Source organism: Lonchura striata, chromosome 2 (genome assembly GCF_046129695.1).
Source record: "Lonchura striata isolate bLonStr1 chromosome 2, bLonStr1.mat, whole genome shotgun sequence".
Lineage (NCBI taxonomy): Eukaryota > Metazoa > Chordata > Aves > Passeriformes > Estrildidae > Lonchura > Lonchura striata.
The window spans coordinates 96953231-96973794 of record NC_134604.1 but is presented as its reverse complement, the minus strand read 5'-3'; the positions used below and the strand labels follow the sequence as shown (position 1 = coordinate 96973794).

At 43.2% G+C, this 20564-nt stretch overlaps 1 protein-coding gene across 3 annotated transcripts in view; it reads right to left on the bottom strand.

The window, feature by feature from the left end:
- The window catches only part of TBL1X (transducin beta like 1 X-linked), a 191233-nt gene extending 173063 nt beyond the window's left edge, over positions 1–18170 (bottom strand). For 2 of the 3 annotated variants that reach the window (XM_021527743.2, XM_021527745.3), the window contains exon 1: positions 17890–18170. The gene's annotated coding sequence lies outside the window, so the exon portion shown is untranslated. Of the gene's footprint in view, positions 1–17264; positions 17317–17889 lie in introns of those variants that run through there. The other variant, XM_021527744.3, reaches the window with a different exon arrangement.
- Positions 18171–20564: the final 2394 nt, after the last annotated feature.

Genomic DNA, 20564 nt, shown 5'->3' with positions numbered 1-20564 from the left:
GAGCAGGGCCAGCAAGCAGGCAAGAACAGACCCTGCCAGGGTGGGAGGCTTGTCCCCAGCATTGGGGACACACGGCTGACACAGCCCCACAGGCTGACCTCACAGCAGTCCTGGAAAATATTGCAAACCACGTCCTTTAACAATACAAAAGGCATTCATGTTGTTTTCAAAATGGCTGGGTAAATGAAGCTTAGTGCCTGCCTTAGAAAGAAAGCTTCTGAAAATCCTGTTTTACACAAGCAGGAAAAAGCACCTCAAACATTTATAAACTATCCAAACTCTACATATATACTGTCTGGGAACTCCATGAGTCCCCTTCTTCCTACATTATAAACCAGACTGCATATTTACAACCATTTCCTTCATCTGACTAAAGCTACATCTACAATCCCAACACCTGTCTTTTCATTCTGCCCTTTGAATACCACTACCATTTATTCAATTCCTTTGGTGACAGGCCTCCTTCATCTCAGAAGAGAACATTAACTTCTCTAAGGATTGTAACACAAGGAACTAACCATGACTAGACAATGTTCGAAATGTACACTTCTTTCATTTAGTTACAGAATAAGTCTGCATTGCTGGTGGATATAAAATTCAGACTGCAGATACAGAGATAACTTGAAAGAAAATTTCAAAGCACAATTCTACACTGTATGTCTCATGAGCAATTAAGAGAGTTGCTAACTTTCTCATTACTAAATGCTGTGTTATTTACACAGAAGCCTCACCTAAGAGCATTGTGGGCAGCAATCAAACATTCCTCTGCCCAGCCCTCACTGAGAGGGGGCTGGGGGTACCCAAAGATTAAACATGAACCACAAAGACAAACCAGAAGGCCCAACAAGATGGTGTTCACTGTCTATGGAAAGCTCCTAGTTACCTGGTAATGTTTTTAAAATCGACGAAGTAGAAGTAAGATGGATTTTAAAACATTTCAACTTCAGAAGGGAAATTCTTAGGAATTATAAACTAGCAATGAAGGTCAGGTCCTAAACATATACACAAACACACACACACACACAAGGCTTTCTGCACACAACTGCTGCTGTTAATTCCTGTGAAACCATTGTGTATGCAGTTAAGCACAGACATAAATATTGAACACCTACAGCCTCATCCTGTAAGAAGGAAATGTCTGGTCTACAATAAAAACACATATTTCATAGAAATAGTAAGTACATAAATACATTTGTAGGAGATTTCCCTTTCTGTTTTTTTTTAAGTTTAACTATTTAAAATTCAACTTCAGTGTATTCACAGAATCATAGAATGGTTTAGGTTGGAAGGGATCTTACAGATCATCTTGTTCCAACCTGTCTGCCACAGCCAGGGAAATACCTCCCATTACACGAAGTTATTCAGAGCCCCATTCAATGCAACCCTGAACACTTCCATCAAAATACAGCTAATAGCACTTTGGTTTTAATGTTCAAGAACTGAAAGTCTAGATATTAAGGGGGAAATGGCTTTTTTCAAGTTAAATTTTACACTGAAGTAAGTTCAATGAAGAAAAATACATTTGTAACTGGCAAAAACATCAGTTCTCAGTTATAAATGCTCCTTTCTGGATCAGTGTCAACTTGTACAGTACTGACCCACATACAACAGCCAAAATAGTCTGCAAACTACTGCAGAAAGAATTAGAATAAAGGTATATATGTTGATGCAAGGAAGCATGACGGGTAATGTAAAAATTTATGCCTAATTCTGATCTGATACCATTAGGCATAATCAGTTCCTTTATATAAATGTTCTTTTTATCACCTGTATTTTAATTAATGTGACTGAAATTATAATGACAAAATTTAAAGTTTTTTTTATTAAATAAGAAAGCTTTTTTTTACTGGAAAATTAAGTATATCTGTCCAGCAGACAAACAACTGGGTATGATCAAAAGACTACATTGCTTAAAATAAGTCAATTTAGAAGATGTGAAAATACTAATATGTGATTTCCCTTCTCCCCAAACATATACCTACGTGTACCAGAAGAACCACAAATAGCACCTGTTCTTATGAGAATGTTTTTCATGAAAAGTTCACTTTACTACCCACACACATCAAGTTGACAATTGAGAATCAATTCAAAATGTAAGCACCTATGCAAAAGGCAACCTATCAGCACTCAACTGACAAGTATGTCATCTGCTTAACTTTGTTTTGGTGGGGGATGTTTGGGCTTGTTTTTTTTTCATTTGTTTGGGATTTTTTTTTTGGTCAGTTCATTGGTTGGTTTTGTGGATGGGGTTTTTGTTGTTGTTTTGGGGTTTTTATTTCATTTTGTTCTAGTGTATTTTCATGGGGTTTTATTTAAAGATTCATCAACAGAACAATTTGTAGTAATGTATTAATGCTTGCAGAACCAATTTTCTCTTTCAGAAAGGCCAATTCTCAATTAAAGGTTGAAACTGGTGCTGTGTAAATTCTTCCCTTCACGGGATCACTCTCTTTAAGCTACTGTTTTGCTACCAGCTTCAACCAAACCTACCATGGAGAAGAATCAGGGAGATCAAACCTGGGAAAGCTGGCATGCATGCCTCTACGTCCAATAAAACCACGCTGTATCAGCACTGTTGTTTGCTTCACTCTCTCTCTTGCTCCCTCTCCCCCAAAGGAACATTAAATGTAGTAAGTGAAGCAAGAACTGCAGGATGAAAACAATTTACTTCTCAGCAGCATGATGTGGCACACATGAACACCTCACCAAACACCACTTTTCACAGGAAGCACCCTAGCTGAGAATAGACTTTGAAACTATCAGGTTCAAAAACTGTGAAACCAATGGTGAGAGACCTTCTGGAAACAACAATTGCCTAAAATCAACAGAAATCTGCCAGATAGGTGAGGGTTCCTCCTGCAAAGCCCAGATTGTGTTCCTTTTCTCTAAATTATTATGGTTTACTTCTTATCGTTCCCCTATGAAAGGTCTCTTGAAACAGTAGCTTGCTGATGTACTAGAAATGCTGTTATGTTTCAATCACTAGAGCCAAAGAAACAAATTAAGTACTATAACAGCCTCTGTCCATTACAAGCTGCATGCCTCTCTGACTGCAGGTTTTTTACTGCCTCAGCCAGACTCATAACTAAGATTTCTAAGAAAAATTGTTAATAAGGAAAAAAAACACTACTAAATAATAATTCTAGGGGAAGCTATCAGATTGTACAATTTGTACAATTAACCCGACTGTTTTGCTAGGTCAACAATTTGTTATATTGATTTTTGCTGTTAAAGACTTGCTACCAGCAAAAAAGGATGCAAATCAAACATTTAAATGTATGTCTATATTTTCATTTCATATTTTCTGTGGCTTGAAATTAATGGTCACTATTTAAACAGCCTACAGTATGCTTCATACAGACCAATATTCTCAACCTACACAAAAAGAGAAAAAAATAACAAGTCTAAGCTACTGTCTTGTAGCTCCTGAACTCCACTGTGGACCAGAACAGTACATCACATTTTGTTCTTCACATCAAATTACTTCCAATAATACCTTACACTAAATTTTCAACCAGCTTAACAATACTTCTAAACTAGAGAAAAAAGAAGGAATCTTCAAGCCAGTGTAATTTGCATGTAATTCTTACATAGTACAGTTCACTATTTGATACTAGCTATTTATACACATAATAAGTAAATCTGCCTAATTTTAAGAAGCATTTGGGTCTTTATTTTTTTATTAGGTCATTATACCACATATTGGTGTTTTTTTTAAAGAAGAACAAGATTCCCAGTTCCTACTGTTTCAACCACAACAAAAGTTCATATGGTTTTTTAGTTCAGAAATATTTGTAACAAATTGTAAATTGAATCACCACAACAGTAATAGTACATCTTCTCACTGCATCAAATGTTACTAAATGAAACTAAATTAAACCAAACTAAGCAACCTTGGTACCAATTTATAACAGAGACCCCCTAACCTCTACACAAACCATATTCCACCTGCACAGTCACCCATATATTAAATGTGAGAAGCTGTTGCTAAGAATCAGTGTCAATTTTTTCCCTTTCAATAAACTTGCAACTGGCAAAAACATCAAATGGGAAAAAAATCCACCTATCTGCATACAGACTGATAGTTGTCACTTGGTAGGAACTTTTTCTTTAAAATATTTTTTAACGTAACAGTTTAATTAACATAGGGTAAAGAGATGAAGGTCATCTTTTGTTGTCAGAATGTTATGATGCATCCCTGTACTAAGACAAATTATTTATCCAGGCACTAAACAGCACCAATATCTCTGACTTCAACTGGAGCTGCACCTACATAAGGCTTCTGATAAACAAGCCACTTATTTAGCTATTTATATTCAAAAATGTTGGCTTCTAAATCACACAGCCAGTACACATGCTACAGACATCAATTATTACCAACATAATCAGCATGAGCCATAGCCACTATACAAACAGTCTCAAGTGTCTGTCATAAAAGCACAGAAATAATGAGGCACAGGTTTGTTCATGTTTACTTCCATTTAGGTTAAACTCAACAGTCTGATCTCACCTGACAGCAACCCCAAAAACCTCTGGCTTTAGATCCAGGTTGCTACAGGATGAGAACAGCACTTTTTTCCTAAAAACATAGTCAAAAGAAACATTACCACTTTATCCAATTTGCTGGTGGTGTAGCTGAAGAAGCCCACAGCTTTTCCAAAAGCAGTTTAATGCCTCTAAATGCAGATTAGATGCCAGTCACAGCTATGCAAGAGAGTTTTAAGCCATTGGCTGCCTTTGGAAAAAAACCCAACTATATGGTCTGAATTACCTTTTGCACTGTATGTGCTAGAATGGTCTTAAGACTGAAGGTAACAGCTGTTACCTCAGTGGGAGGTGTTTTCTGTGTTTGTCAATATGATATGGTAATATTTCTGGAGGGCAACACATTTTGTTTGGAAAGCGTTTACAACAAGAAGCTGAGCCATGTCAAGTCCTCATGACAAAGCAAGTTGCTGGAGTGACAAAGTGGCATTATTGCACCACTTGGAATAAAGCAATATTTTCACACACACCATACAGTTTTAAGAAACCCAAGAAAGCAAGCTTCAAGGAAGGAATGGCATGTATACAAATATTTATAATAAATAATAATAAATAGAAGGTCTGTTCATTACATTATGCAGAACCTGGAAGAAATAATTATTCATCTGCTTGCCCGCATAGTCTATTTCAGTCCAGGCTGCAGGAAATAATTTCCAATACTGGAAAGAAAAAAAAGACATGCAGGTGGATGGCTTTCTGTATCTGATTTCATCAGGACTCCGAAATATAAGTGCTGGAGACCAGAATGATCAAATGAAAGACTACAAAACACATTAAGCCTACCACAATATAAATTTTAAAAATGCATGTATATACACACATTACATGGAAATGAGAAAAAGGGAGTCATCCTCAGCTCCTTGACGCAGTGGTTATCATGCCGAAAATAGAAAATCTAGTTAGCAAAAATATTTTGATTAGGCAATTTTCCCTTTAGAATAAACTAGCAAGAAGAAAGGAGTCAAATTTATTTTGTCCTTTTATAGGCAACTCTTGAAGAAAATACAGTAATAGTCCTAACTTCCAGTATTCCTAGAAATGTCATATATTAATTATAAAGTGCAGTTAATATTTTCTTCTTATGCATACATACAAAAAGGTAAAACAGTTTATTACATTTCAATCTAAGCGATTAACACATTGCTATTTACTTTTATTGGCAGTGTGCCCAAATACCCCTGATCTGCAAGACTGATAGTGAAAAGGAAAATATTTCAGGCCTCAAAGAGAGCAGATCTATGGTTGCCTGGAATGTGTAAACAGCCAGAGCCTGTTTTACTTCCCACCCCCACTCTCACCATACACACCTCCTCTACCTCACCCTTCCTAACATTAGCAAGGAGTGCTGCTCTCAAGCAAAGGAGAGAACACAAATGTAGTAACATCAAGTAACAACATTCTTGACGTTTTAAGATGCAAGAATTTGGATTTACTGAAATCAGATGTTGCCATATAAATAGCTGTAGTCTAAAAACAAAACCAGTACTGCACAAGATCCTGAAAATAAAGAAAGATCAGTTGAGCAGGCTTCCTATATGACAGACCTGGTAAACATAAACTAAGGGAATCCAAATGCTTCTCTACAGATTATTCTTTGCACAATTAAGAATCAGCCAGGTCTGTATTCTATCAGAGAAAGTATAGTTCACAATCCTACATAAGAGAAGGGATATTTTCATAAATATCTACACAACATAACCAAACTGATACCAAAACATAATGTTAGTATAAATTATCTTCTGTGAAAACAAGGATTATTACTTGCATAATGACATCTACACCCACAAAGCAGTAAGTCATAAAAATAGTATCAACACATCCTAAAGAGGTTTACAATATAATTAGACCATTTTTTAAAACTCTCTAAATTTGTGGACCAATAAAGATACCTTGCACAGTAAAACTGAACAATGACAACAGACTTCCTTCTTTTTCTTAACCTCACAGCTCTCTATAAAAACAGTTCTCTATACCTTAGTAGCTTGCAAGCCATGATTTGAAACTACAGAATTACAGAACTGGTAAATATTACTGTTGTTATTTACTTAGTAGCTTTTGTCTTCAAAACCAAATCAAGTCAAAACATACAAAAAAAAAAAAAATTTAACATTGCTGAGCAAATGGCTGCCTATGATGGGAAGCTCGTGTAAAACTCCAATGAATAAAAAGGGAAACATGGGGGGAAAAATAAATGTAGTATACTATGGTCAAACACTGAAAGGAAGTCTTATAATGTTGTTTACAAATAAAAGGTCACAGCACTTCCACTTTTCCTTCTATTAATTTTACCAGTTTTATGAACACATTTGGCGAACATTCAAAAGAACACATCCATAAACTAATGAGGGCAAAATGCTGGCTCAAAGGAGACGTGAGCAAATGCTCTGTCAGTAGGCTATTTGCAAACAGTTGAAATCAATAATAAATTCAACATAACCAAATGCAATGCATACAAACAGAAATTAAAAGACTGAGGAAATTGGCAAGTACATGAATGATGTTTCAGGCCACAGGGCACACTTTCTCACATACGTTAGCACTTTAAATAGGCTGGCAAGACATTGGCTTCCACTTGGGGCACCAGAATGTACCATAGGTACTTCCAAAACCAAAAATAACAAGACAATGCTAATGGCATAAGTAGCTAAATATTTCTTTAAGACAATTATTGGTAGGATGCTTGAGTCATCAAATGAAAAAAAAAGTTAGAAAACTTATATTTAAGGTGAAAAAAATAAATGTCATGATCCTTCCGTGTAATTTGTCTGATCTACTAAAGTCAAACATGGAGCAACTACCTCAGAGGAAATCAGTGAATTAGAATAAAAAAGGTTGAAAGATCCTCTCCACAAAAGCTATAGTGCTTGCAGCCCTTACACAAGACAAGCAGCCAGTGCCAGTCCCGAGCTGTTGGGCTTTTTATGTGGTAGCTCACATCTGGCAGAACAGTTTTGAGACTACCAATGATCCAGAGAGACCATGAGGCCATCCTGCCGATGCTTGCCCGTCATTGCTAGAGTTTCTTAAACCTCATGATGCAGCCTTGCCTGAAAAACGCAGGGCACTTCACAGACAAAAGGCCACAGGTCCCAACCACCCACCAATGTCCAGGTCACTTTTCAAAGTCTTACACTTTATACTGCAGAATATTAAGCCCAGAAAATCTCAACATAACCAACACAGCTCCTGCACATTTTGAAGAAACCAGGCTCTAAATCTCACCTTCATGTCTGTCATTTACAGAAACTTCCAAGAACATGGAGATGATTCAGATAAGAACAGTACTCAATACAGACTGTGGAAGTTATGCCATACAAAAAACTACTTTTGTGGGCTAGGGGAAAGGAGAGGGACACCACAATCTCCATTTCATTACAGGAATGCTGCCTGTCAGGACTAAAGCTAAAATCACACACATCATCTGCTGCTATAAAAAAGGCTCAGAAATGTTTACTTAATCAGTCAAGAATCTGTGCTGCCATCATATAAGGCCTGACCCTAGAAATCTCCTGCACAAGCGAAACACATTTTTGCAACATCAGACCATAGATACAACAGGCTTTGTTGAATGTTTAGAACACAAATTTATCACCAGCTCTGTCCTTGCTGGAGTTAAAGACTGTGTCGCACAGAAAATATGCATTTAAATGAAACCTCTTAAATTTCACTGTAAATCCCAATAGATTTTTTTTTTTTTTTGCTGTGGTGGAGGGAGGTAATTAAAAGAAAGGTTTAAAAGCAATTACAAAAAAGTTTGAAGAAAAAAAAACAACAAAGTCTTGTTCTGAGGCAAACTAATACCCTAAACCCAACTCTGTTAGCCAGGAAACTAACTTCCATATTAATAGAAGATTAACAAAATAAAGCAATCATTACTTCTAACTCTAAACTGATCACTGAAAGAGAGAAAAAACTTTTTGTTCCATAATTTTCCTTTGATACTTTGCTATTCTAATGGATAAGATGATAGAAAAATGGGATTAAACTTCATTAAGTAGAACTTTACATTCACATTTTCATAAACTAGCAACAAAATAAACTAACAATGTTCTTTGCTGTTTAAAATTCTTCAAAAGTACTTATTCAAAAAGTCCTCACAGTAATTCTGTAGTACAACATTGCACTGTAAGTTGAATGTAAATTATTTACCCAGCTGTGAAAAGGTGTGCCCTATCAACTGCCCTGTGAGGTTATTAAAGGAACAGATATTTCCTTCCTTTTCACAGATACATATATATTCAAATTTAGATTAAAAAAGGAAAAATAGGTTTTCAAAGGCTCACGGCAAAATAAATACAGGAGCAAACAACTACAAAATCATTCACTGCAATTATCTGAGCACATTTTAAACAGGTAGAAGATGCAGGTCACTATATTATTTTTAGAAAGAGGAAATTAAATTTCTTTCACACTGGACTCCATTTACACAAACATCTGCTGTGCACAACAAATCTTATCTACAAAGCCATCATTCAGTGCACATGATCAAACTGACAATATATAATTGCATTTAACATGTTGTCATTAGAGAACACAGAACCCCTTCCATGTTTCAAGTGGTTTTTAAACTGAAAATACATGCTGCTGGTAACATAGTAGATACCATGAAGAATTTATCACTTGGCCTACGCGAAATTTAAAATAAAAGATGTAATCCAGAGTGAGGCACGTATGCATACAAATATGTTTGTACGCATTACAAAAACCAGGCATGCACAAAAAGCCATTTCTGCAACAACAAAATAACATACTATAAAGTACCCACATATAATACCAATATACTACCATCATAACATAAGAAATACACAGGAATAAGTGTTTTGAAGACATGCTATCTCAGCCAAGCAAAAAAAAAAAAAAAAAACAAACCTATAAAACCAAAACAGTTGTCCATGGGCAGCAGGTTAAACCAGTGAATCCTAGCTTTTGAGGTAGCCTACTCCCACTCATCTTCCTCTTCCTTGTAAACTGCCCATGAGGGCTTAAGCTACATTCCACATTTTTTCTAACCTCTACCCAGCACTACTGGACTAGATAGTAAAGACAGGATGGTGGTCTCCCAGAAAAGTAATTTTCATTCATCAGCAATGAGGGAAACCATTATGTTAATGCTTTAGTAAATTTGAGCTGTATGTAATAAATAGTTTTTTTCCTTCCACTCTAATACTGCATTTTGGACCATCCTTCTAGCTTCAGTGGTTTTTTTCTTCCCAAGCACATCAGATCCTGTGAGAATGAAGCTTGATGAATTTTTATGATACACTGTCATGCACTAATTTTAAACTAATTTGCTCATTTAAATTAACTGATTATGTAAGACATTTACTGATACTAGCAAAAGTATCAGAGCTGAGAGTGTTTGGGTTTTTCAGTACAAAACAGGATTCCTCCAAATACAAATTAGCATTGTTATTGAGTTACAACACCAGCAACCCAAACAAACCCAGTAGTAGTCAAAATGAAAATAAAGGAACCTTGAACAGTTTTCACAGAATGATATAAAATCTGTCTTGTGAACATCATGTAACGTTACTAAAAATGCACTTGCTTCTGCTCCTTACTTTCATTTTTTGAGAACTGGCATAGGAAGGAAGATGTTTTCCTCATTAGAATAATCCTCAGGCATGCCTTTTATCTGTGCCTCCCAGATTACAGTATTTTAGTTTAAAAGTCACCAACTGAAAAAGCAAAATATATGACTACAGAAGCTCTTGCATTTAAAAAAACAAATCACCCAAAAAGTAAAATCAAAACCAAACAAGAAAGTTAAGATACAAGGAGAGATATTTTAGTCCACATATTCAGCAGCATTACCAGTATCTTCTGAAATATTTAGAAAATATTTCACATGTTTCAACCAATTCCATATCCAAATTCTTAGAGGCCTAACTCATGCATGCACATAAAATAGGCATTAAAAGGGTTAAAGTTTGTTTTGTGACTGTAAAAAACAACAGATAAATATCCTTGGAAACTAATCCCCCCAATAGGAACCGGCACTGTCTGTGCTTGGATTCCCAGCCCTAACTTGTCAGCAAGGCTCACCCTATTTGTGAGAACACTATGGAGGAGGGCAATTTTACCTCAATCTCTCTGTCAAGATTGGTTTACATTTTACTTCTAAGAGCAATCAAAAAACAAAACCAAAAAAAATTATAATAATAACAATTTTTAAAAGGAGAAAATAATGAGATAACATAATTCTGATATTTGAATGCATGTCCCAGCCCCAGCTGTCACCTCCTGGTCTCACCAGGCTCAGTCAGAGGTACAGCACAGTTTGCACTCCTGACCTTGCCACATCTCAACAAGCACATAATTAAAGGGTACTGCACTTCTGCCTTCTCCCAAAACCTGACATCCAGCCTGGCCCAGCCTACAGTCATTTCACTGGCTCTGCAACACCTCAGGTGCTGCTGACCTGAGCACATCCTAGTTCAGGGTGTGAGAGTCAAGCCACTGCATGCTGGCACCGCTCTCCAGTGTCAGAGTTACGCCTTTCTTTCTCCAAAACTTCTTTTTGGACTACCTCAAGGTTATCCATGTACGTGTATATACGTGCACGTGCATGCACTCACACACAACAATTAGTGTAGTTCATTTTAAACAATTAATATTTGCGAAACTGATTCCTGTTCAACAATCCCAGCTGAGACTGTGTGCTAACACAAGTCTTAATACTAATGGGTCTCTGGACACATACATATCCTCTGTCAGTAGCAACCAGACTAAAACCATTGATACAGAGAACAAGCAGCTTGTAGCTGCTAAATGACACTGAAACTATCATGTTGTTATAACAATTCCTCATTCTGCTACCAATACACATGAGTTTACAAAAGAAAAAAATCCATATTTTTACTTCACTTTATAAAAATCTCCTGTATTTATTAACTGCATACTGTGAAGGTCAATTCTTTTGGAAGAACATCTTTCCAATTATTTTGCTGTAGGCTATGGGGTTGTGTTCAAATCAGCATAAACTCAGCAGTGGACACTCCTAAAAATGAAGCAAAACAACACTGTATACATGTTAATCACATCAATGCAACTGCTCCCTTTCAGTGGAGCCTCTGTAACATGACTTTGATTTAAAAATATAAATCATAAATAGTTGGCTTCACTCTTGAACTAGAGAATAGTCTGCAGGGTCTCCATTCAACGGCAAAGGATTAATGAAGAGCTGATGGTTCTACACAGCAAAATATAGCAGAAGCCAAAGTTTGTCACTGTACATCCAGTGCAGTTTGCTGCCTTCAAAAAGTACAACAAATGCATTATGCTGCAGAATGACAAAAGGAATCTATCCAGCAAAGTAAAATCCTCTTTTTTTCTTGAGGACAATGTCAAAGCATATTTTCCAAATAATTTAAATGTCTAAGGAAAAAATGTTACTTTTTTGCTCTATCAGTAATTTATTGGAAGTATGGGAAAGTTGTGTTTCCATAGGAAAAAAATCCCATAAAATCATGTTACTACATTTTTTCATTTAATAGAGTTATGATTTTATGTAACGGAAGACCTTCTAATGTCTCTACACAGTGGTAAGAGGTTAAACTGTAACTAAGAATTAGCAGCTTAAATGAAACTCAGGTCAGTAAATGCAATCACACTTTGAATGGCACTGGAGTGATGTATAGAGCAACTGTTACATACTAATGGAGAACACTGGTCTGTAAAAAGCTTTTTGTTTCACCTTCCAATAGCAAAGGGTCAATCAAACCCCCTACTTAATTATATGAGAGTATTTTGATACGTATATATAGAGAATTATTAGACATTATTAGTACTATTCATCTGCTCAGGAACAGGCCATAAGTCGTGTCATCTAAGCATCAAGGCACTGCTCGTCCACACGCTGAGTGTGCTGTGTAACTTCGCCTAGCAAATGACTAAAGTTCAACACCCAAGGCAAAATGTAGTTATGCAATGCACTTAGCTAAAATATTAAAATAATTGTTTCTTCATACTACAGTACTATCATCATGATTTTGTACTGCATGAATAGCACAGGGTTCTTTTTGTACTGCATGAATAGCACAGGGTTCTTGGCAGAAATTTCCACTGTAACTTCACACAAAATTATGATGTTTTACAAGCACTCCAGTTTGAACAGGACATATTAATTATTCACACTAACAACAGAGACAGTCAAGAAATTAGGTTAAGCATCATGATGCCCCTTTAATTGCATAAAGTGGACAGGATTATAAAGATGGAAGCCACATCCTGAGATGCACCCAACCCCAAGCTGCCCCAAAGTATAGACAGATACTGGTGGCTGGGACCCCAGCAGAAGGTAACAGAGGCAATATATTCTTATCTTCTCAAACAACAAATTAAGAGGTGCAATAACTATTGCTACAGGCCAGTATTTTTAGTATCACTTAAAATAAATACAAATACACATAGGAAAAGTGGCTCAAGAAAAGCAGCGTAAAAGGCCTGTGGCACCTTTACCTTCAAAAACTGTCATATATCCACTGTGGAGTTAAACTTGCTTTTGGTTAAGTTAGCAGAAGCAAATTTATATTTCTACAGAATTACTAAACATTAATAACTATAATTTATAGATCTCTGTCTAGGACAAAATCTCTACACACGAAGACAACTGGTAAGAAATTATGATGTTTTCTTAATGAACAACCTTTTTTGACTGCTTCTAGCTTTTACACAGCTCTAACTTTGGGAGACTTCCTGTGACTGTAAAACAAAACACTATCAGTCATCCTTAAACGAAATTCCATTATATTAATGATCAGAGAGCACAAAAAAAGGCCTATAAAATATTCCCTTGTATACTGAAGAAAAATAACCTAAACTGTATTTTTCACCTTTGTAAGCTTGTTTCAGTATCATTAAAATGACAGATTTTGTACTGACAGGAAAGCTGCTATTCCTATGTACAGCGGTAGTTCCAATGTTTTTGTTTAATTTCAACCAACTTGTCCAAGTAGGCCATTTGGTAGAAACCTATAAATGGCACCCAGGGGGTCTGGGTTCTTGCTGTAAAGAGGTCAGCTATTTCCTCCTAACTAAAAATAGGCAAGATGAGGGAGGGGAAGAGGGAGTGTAGTTTTAATTTAGCAGCTGAAAAAGGAGTTTACAAAATTACTTCCATCTTGCCTCATAATGAAGATTATAAAAAAAAAAAAAAAAGAAGCTGTCCCAAGAGTCACAAAGCCTGGATCACTTCATAAGCAAGCTGGTGTACATAATCTAAAATATTAGGAATTAAAAGATCAGTAGTAAAGGGAATCCAGGATATGGATCACGTTATGCGCCCACCCCTCTTTGGGCAGAGCAGACAGATTTACCAGCAGCAGTGCTGCCAGGTGTTAACAACTCTCCTCTCTCCTACCAGCTGAGATCACACCGTGGTCGAGCAGATAAAGCACTACAATCAGCTGCCGTTCCCCTGAGTCAGTTTTTTCCAGCATTTACCCTCCTGGCTTTTTGTTTCCCTCACTCACATTACAACCTGTTTAGGGTGAGAACCACCGTCTGTAATATTCCCCAAATGACCCTGATTTGAATGGGGGCCCCTTGGCACTACTAAAATACAAACAGCATCAGTTTGATACAAGATGAATTCTTGCTGTGGACTCCTAGCAGCAGCAAAAAGCAAGAGGTAGCGGCACTGAAGTGTGCAGCGACCCCACTACCTGCAGCAATCACCCAGCAACCTAAACCCTGGGATGGCTTTTCCATCCTCATCTCCACAGAGAACCAAACCGAGCACATCGCTCAATCCCAAGCGTATCACACTGTGACTTCTCTCAGCTACTGAGAAATAAGATCCCATCCACACTGAGAGACATTCTTCTCTGCTCCTTCCAGGCAAAGGGATGGCAGGCCTTCAACAGCTGCTGCTGCCAGAGGACAACTCTCCATTCAGGAAGCTCTTCCAGGAGCCATGGCACACTGGACATACCAAGCGGACAGCACGTCTACGTCTGGTCCCCATCATCACGAAAATGAGAAAAGCCCATCCAACAGTCAGTGACAGGACCAAAACAGCACGAAGCTGAATCAGGGGAGGCTTAGCTTAGATACCAGCCAAAGGTTTTTCACTCTAAGAGTGGCTGGGTACTGGAACAGCTTCCCCAGGGGAGAGATCACAGCACCAAGCCTGGTAAGAGTTCAAAACATGGTGGGATTCTTGAGGCTGTCCTGCACAGGGTCAGGAGTTGGACTCAGTCCTGGTGGGGCCCCTTCTAACTCAGCATATTCTATAATTTGGTGAAAACTGGGCAAACTGGTGGAGCAGAAATCGGACAATTCCAGGTACCCCTTCACTAGCAATGATTTAACTTATTTTTGCTCTTTAGATACTTATTGTGGAGACTATCTGCAATAATCAAAAAAAAAAAAAAAAAAAACCAGTAGCATAACAGCATAACTCACAGCAGTGACATAGCAGAGAACAGTGGAGTCATCTTACTCGGGTGGGGGAAGATATATTCAGATGCCAACTTATTTCCCAAGGGCTTTTTTATGTCCTAAGAAACCTGGACAGTTGGATTCCCAGCCCTAACTTGTCAGCAAGGCTCACCCTATCTGTGAGAACACTATGGAGGAGGGCAATTTTACCTATATGTAAGCCAGTGCTTACATATACGTGCAATTTTTAATCCTCTTTGCTTCTAAGACATGCTTTTTCATCTTACAGGGAGAAAAAAAAACAACCTTAAAATCACAGAATATACTGAGTTGGAAGGGGCCCACAGGGATCATCAAGTCCATGCACTGGACATCCCAAGAATTGCACCATGTGCCCAAGAGCATTGTCCAAATGCTTCCTGAACCCCATCAGGCTTGGTGCTGTGATCTCTTCCCTAGGGAACCTGTTCCAGTACCCAACCACCCTATGAGTGGAGAGCCTTTTCTTAACATCAAACCTAAACTTGCCCACACAGAGCTGCAGGCCATTTTCTCGGGTCCTGTCACTGGTCACCACAGAGAAGAGTGCCTGCCCTTCTGATTCCCCTCATGAGGAAGGTGTAGACTGCAATAAAGTTTCCACTCAGTCTATTTAAAAATGAATAAGCCGAGGGACTTCCACCACTCCCCATACTGCTTCCTCTCAAGGCCATTCACACCTTCATGGCCCTCCTTTGGAGACTCTGTAACAGCTGAATGTGTTTTGTATACTGTATACCCAAAACTGCCCCAGCACTCAGGTGAGGCCATCCCAGTGCTCCCCTGCCCAGCTGGCCCTGCTGTCCCTGATGCCCCCAGGACAGGGCTGGCCCCCCTGGCTGCCAGGGCACTGCTGAGTCACATTCAACTTGCCATGACAAAAGCCCCCAGGTCCCTTTCCCTTTCCACCCTCTCATTCCCCAGTCTGTACATCCAGGGCTGCCCTGCCGCTGATTATTGCATAGCTCACTGAAGGTGTTAAACACTGAGACAACTACAGCAGCTCCGCTCAAATCTCCTGTTTTTATCATTATTACATATAGCACAAGAGAGCTTTAACGCATTTTTAATGTGATAGCATCCTCCCCCTCTTGCTTTCCTTTTTCCTCCCACCTCCTCTACAAATCTTCTGTGGGAAAGCTTCCATGTTTTACTATTGCTGTCGTTGAGATGTTGCAATTATTATCTGTAATTGTTTAAAAAAAAAGCCAAAAAAAAAAAAAAAACAAAAAAAAAACCAACAACGCCAAAACACACACTAGTACAAATCTGGCTCTCTTTGCCAACAACATCTGCTATCACAGAATGGATATATTTAATTCAAAACCTGCCCAATGTCTCTGTACATGACAGAACACTGACTGCAGGACAGGGAAAGGCCTAAATCCAGTATGTGCAGTCACATGGTACACAAGGTAAATGATGTTAAACCTTATACATCCACACGAGTAGTCTTGGTTAAAAGACCACTAATAAATGGGTAAGGAAGGAAGATACGACATTTTATTTGTCAAGAGTAAAGACCTTGTATTTATTACCTACAATCAAGTCTCCCTCTGGCACAACATTAGCCTAAAACACTAGCCCCGAAATTTTCATTTTACACTCCCTTTTATTTCAAATAATCAGTCTTTTCAATGGAATATTTTAGGTTTCTGCAACATTATGTGGCAATATTTTCTTTTTTTGGAGGAGGCGGCGGGTGAGCCCCTCCCCCACCGCACACATCCACATCCACACTCCAAGGCTCGTGCGTCAGGAAGGGAGAAACGCCGTACGAATCCTCGTGGAGAACAGCGAAGAGGCATGTTAAGGCAACACATAAAGGGCAGCCTTTATGTGTCTAAACGCCGACTTTGAGGAATTAATCTGCGAGGCGAACTTTCAGGGTGTGGCTCGGTGTTTTTGCCCCTTGTTGCGCTGTGCAGGATGCCCGCCCGAGAACCCGGCAACATACCATTAAATAGGTCAAGGGTCATTCCCTTTGCATCGCACCGCACCGACGTTCGGCCACGCACCGAACCCATCTCTCAGCCCCACCGCCCAGACTGAACGCGCACCGCAAAATGGGGACCCTGCCCGGCCCGGTGACAGCGCCGGGGGCAGGGCCGCCCGCCGCCCCGGGGCAGGGCTCGCCGGCCCGGGACGTGCAACAGGTCGGCGGCCCCGCAGCTCCGGCCCCGGGGCTGCCCCGCACCCAGCCCCGCCGGCCGCGGCGCTGGCAGCGGGGCCGGGGCAGCGCCGCTCCGGGGGGCTGGGCCCGGGGTGGGGGGCGAGGAGAGAACTTGTTTACCTACTTGGAAGTAAACTTCGATGCAGGGGAGCGACCGGCCCCTCCGCCCGCTGCTGATTCAAGCCCTGGCGATGAATGGGATCCCCTCCCCCACCCAGGCTCTGCAAACTCCACACTGGAGCGTGAATACCTCGCATTTCTCTCTCCCCCTCCCCGAGCATTTTTTGTTTTTAATAAACCCCCCATACATTAAAATACTGGCTCAAAACTAGGGAGAAACTGCCCCGCTCCCCTCCCCCACGCCCCGGGGTCGCTCTGCCCGGGGGCAGCTGCAGAACACCCGCCACGGGTACGGCAGCCCCACACGCACACACATCACCTCGGCCCAAAGAAAACACCCCCAAGATCCCCAAACAGACCCCAAAACCTCTGGGTTCAAAAAACTTCGTCATAACAAGCGGCGGTTGAGCGACCCCCTCCCCCCCGGGTGGGTCAGGCTGCAGAGGGGACGCCGGGGAGCAGCGGGCCCCGGGCTGGGCTGGGCTCGGGGGCTGCGCCGGGAAGGACAAGCGTTAAGAAAAGGGGGAAATTAAAAAAATAATAAAAAAAAAATTAAAAAAAAAAAAAGACGGGGGAGAAAGAAACCACAACAGGGTCCCCGAGATGAATAATCCGCCTCGAGAACTCACCTCGCGGCGCAGCGGGCGTTAAAGGCACAGCTCCCGCTCCCGCGGGCGGGGAGAGCCCCAACTTCTGCGGGGGGCGGCGGCGCTGCTGCTGGCGGAGACTTTCCCTCACTTGCCGCGCATGGTGCAACTCCTCTTCCCCCGGGGTCCCGGCCAGCCTGCCAGGAGGCTGCGAATCCCCCCTCGCCGCCGCCGCACACGCCTCCTCCCCCCCCTCCGCGCGCACGGGCGGCACAAGGAAGTCCCGGAGAGTGGGATGGGGGAAACGGAAAGTTTTGGGGCGGAATGGCGGTGAGGGGGGGCTGGCGGGGCCGGTGCGGACGCGCGGCGGCGGGAGCAGCGCCGAGGGGGAGCCACAGCCGTGCCCGGGGCCGCCGCCACCGGGCGGGAGCGAGGGAGGGGACGGCGGGGGATGGGGCGCACCGGGAGGGCCGGGGCGGCTGGGGGCGAACCGGCCGCGCCCTCCCCCACCTGCGTCGGTCCCGCACGCCGGGACGCGCGGCTCGAGGAGGCGCCGCCGCCAACGCCCCCGGGGATGCCCCGAGGTGCCGCCAGCCCTCGCCCCGCCTGTGGTTGTGTTGTGCTTTGACACCCCCTCCGCAACTGAAACCCGGTGACAAACCGGGCACCCACACGGAGGGCAGCCCTGTCCTCCCCTCCCCCGCCCGCCGGGCAGCGCCGCGCTCCCCGGTGCCGGCCCGCCGCGCGGTGCCCGCGGCCGCCCTGCGTGCCCCGCACGCTCGGCCCCGCGGCCGGCCCCGCTCGAGCGGCCGCAGCCGGCGCTGCCCGCGCAGGGCCCCGCGGGGCGCGCTGCGGCGCCCGGGACGCGCCCGCTCGTCCCGCGCAGCGGCGCGGACGCACCGGCCGGGCGGCGCTGCGGGAGCGCGTCCCGCGCCGCCACCGCTGCCCCGGCGCGGGGCGGGCGGCGGTGCCCAGTCAGCGCTCCGGGGCGCGGGGGCCGGGCGGGCCGTGAATCAGCACAAACGGGCTTTATCGCATCTCGCTGGGGCGCGACGCCCGCGGGCGGCAGCGCTGCGACTCTTTAGCCTCCAGCGCGCCCGTCCCACGCGTGTCCCCGTGTCCCGCCCGTGTCCCCCCCACCCCCGGGCGGATGATGCAACGCGGCTCCATGTGCTTCCCCTCCCCCGCCCGGCTCCCGTTTTTTTTTTTGCGCCTGGCGGGTCACCCGGCGGCTGATTGATTCTCCTTTCGCGCTGCGCCGTCACCGGCGCTGAAAGTAAATAACAAGTTGACATCATTACCGCGCTCCGCAGGGCCCCGCGCGCCGCTACCGCACCGCCGCGAGTAGCTGCGCACGCCAATCCGCGCCGCGCCCAGCCCCCGACCCAGCGCGGCGGGGCCGCGCCCGGCTGCGGCCGCACCCCCGGCACGGCCGGGCGGGGCCCGGCCGCCCGCCCGGGCCCGCCAGGATGCTTTTGGCGGCCTTCTTCCCTCTTCCCCTTCCCCACCCCTCCCCCCCCGGCCTCATGGCTAATGTCATGCAAATAATAAGATTATCGGGATGTTGCCGGGGTGTCTGCCTCGGTGGGCTCATCACGGTGACAGCCAGACTCAGGCGGCCCCAAAAGTCATATTTATTATTGGATGTTTTTTCCATATGACCTTTCCACTCTTTTTTCTCTTTTGGTCTTATTTTGACATTAAAGGGAATTTCATGCTCGTTATACATTCAGCCCAAAGCCTACAAATGTGCTGTCACCCAGTATCCTGATGGAAAAATATGACATCACCCAAGTCAGGACAACAAAGATCATTGCTACATACATTCATATCTGTGTTGAAAGCAGAACTCTCAAAACACTGGGAAATGTTGCGGCCTGATGTGATTCATTTTCATATTCAGAGCCTCGAGACTGCAGTGCAAGGCCATCTGCGCTCAGACAGACAGGCAGACACGTGTCTCCCTTTCTAAGCTCCCATTCCCCTTATTTTTCTCTAAATGCAAAATCTATATTACGCTTTTATTACTCTGCAATGTAAACAAACAAAAAACACCCTCCAGATTCGTAGCAAGATGGGCCAGAATTTTTAGCTCCTGTGGGTTTTTTGTTTGCTTGCTTGCTTTTAAAGCGCTGTGGGCTTACAAATGAGGTAAACTCATCAGAAAATGGTCCCTAGTCAAGACTTGCAGAGCTTCCAAGGCGCGGTCGTCCAGCAAGGACGCTGGGACTCGCTCCTTGCGCGCTCCGGGGAGAGCGATGGAGCTGTCACTGCTGTGTCAGGTCCTGTCCTTGTCCCCCACGCCACGGCGGTGGCTCAGCATGGCCAGGAGGGCTGTCCCCAGCATGGCCAGGAGGGCTGTCCCCAGCATGGCCCGAGGGCTGTCCCCAGCACGGCCCGGAGGGCTGTCCCCAGCATGGCCAGGAGGGCTGTCCCCAGCATGGCCCGAGGGCTGTCCCCAGCACGGCCAGGAGGGCTGTCCCCAGCCCGGCCCGGAGGGCTGTCCCCAGCATGGCCAGGAGGGCTGTCCCCAGCACGGCCAGGAGGGCTGTCCCCAGCATGGCCCGAGGGCTGTCCCCAGCACGGCCCGAGGGCTGTCCCCAGCACGGCCCGGAGGGCTGTCCCCAGCCCGGCCCGGAGGGCTGCGCGGTGAGGGGCAGCGGGACAGCGGCATGCCCGCAGCCGCAGGCTCGGGTGAGCGCAGCGCTGCGGGTCTG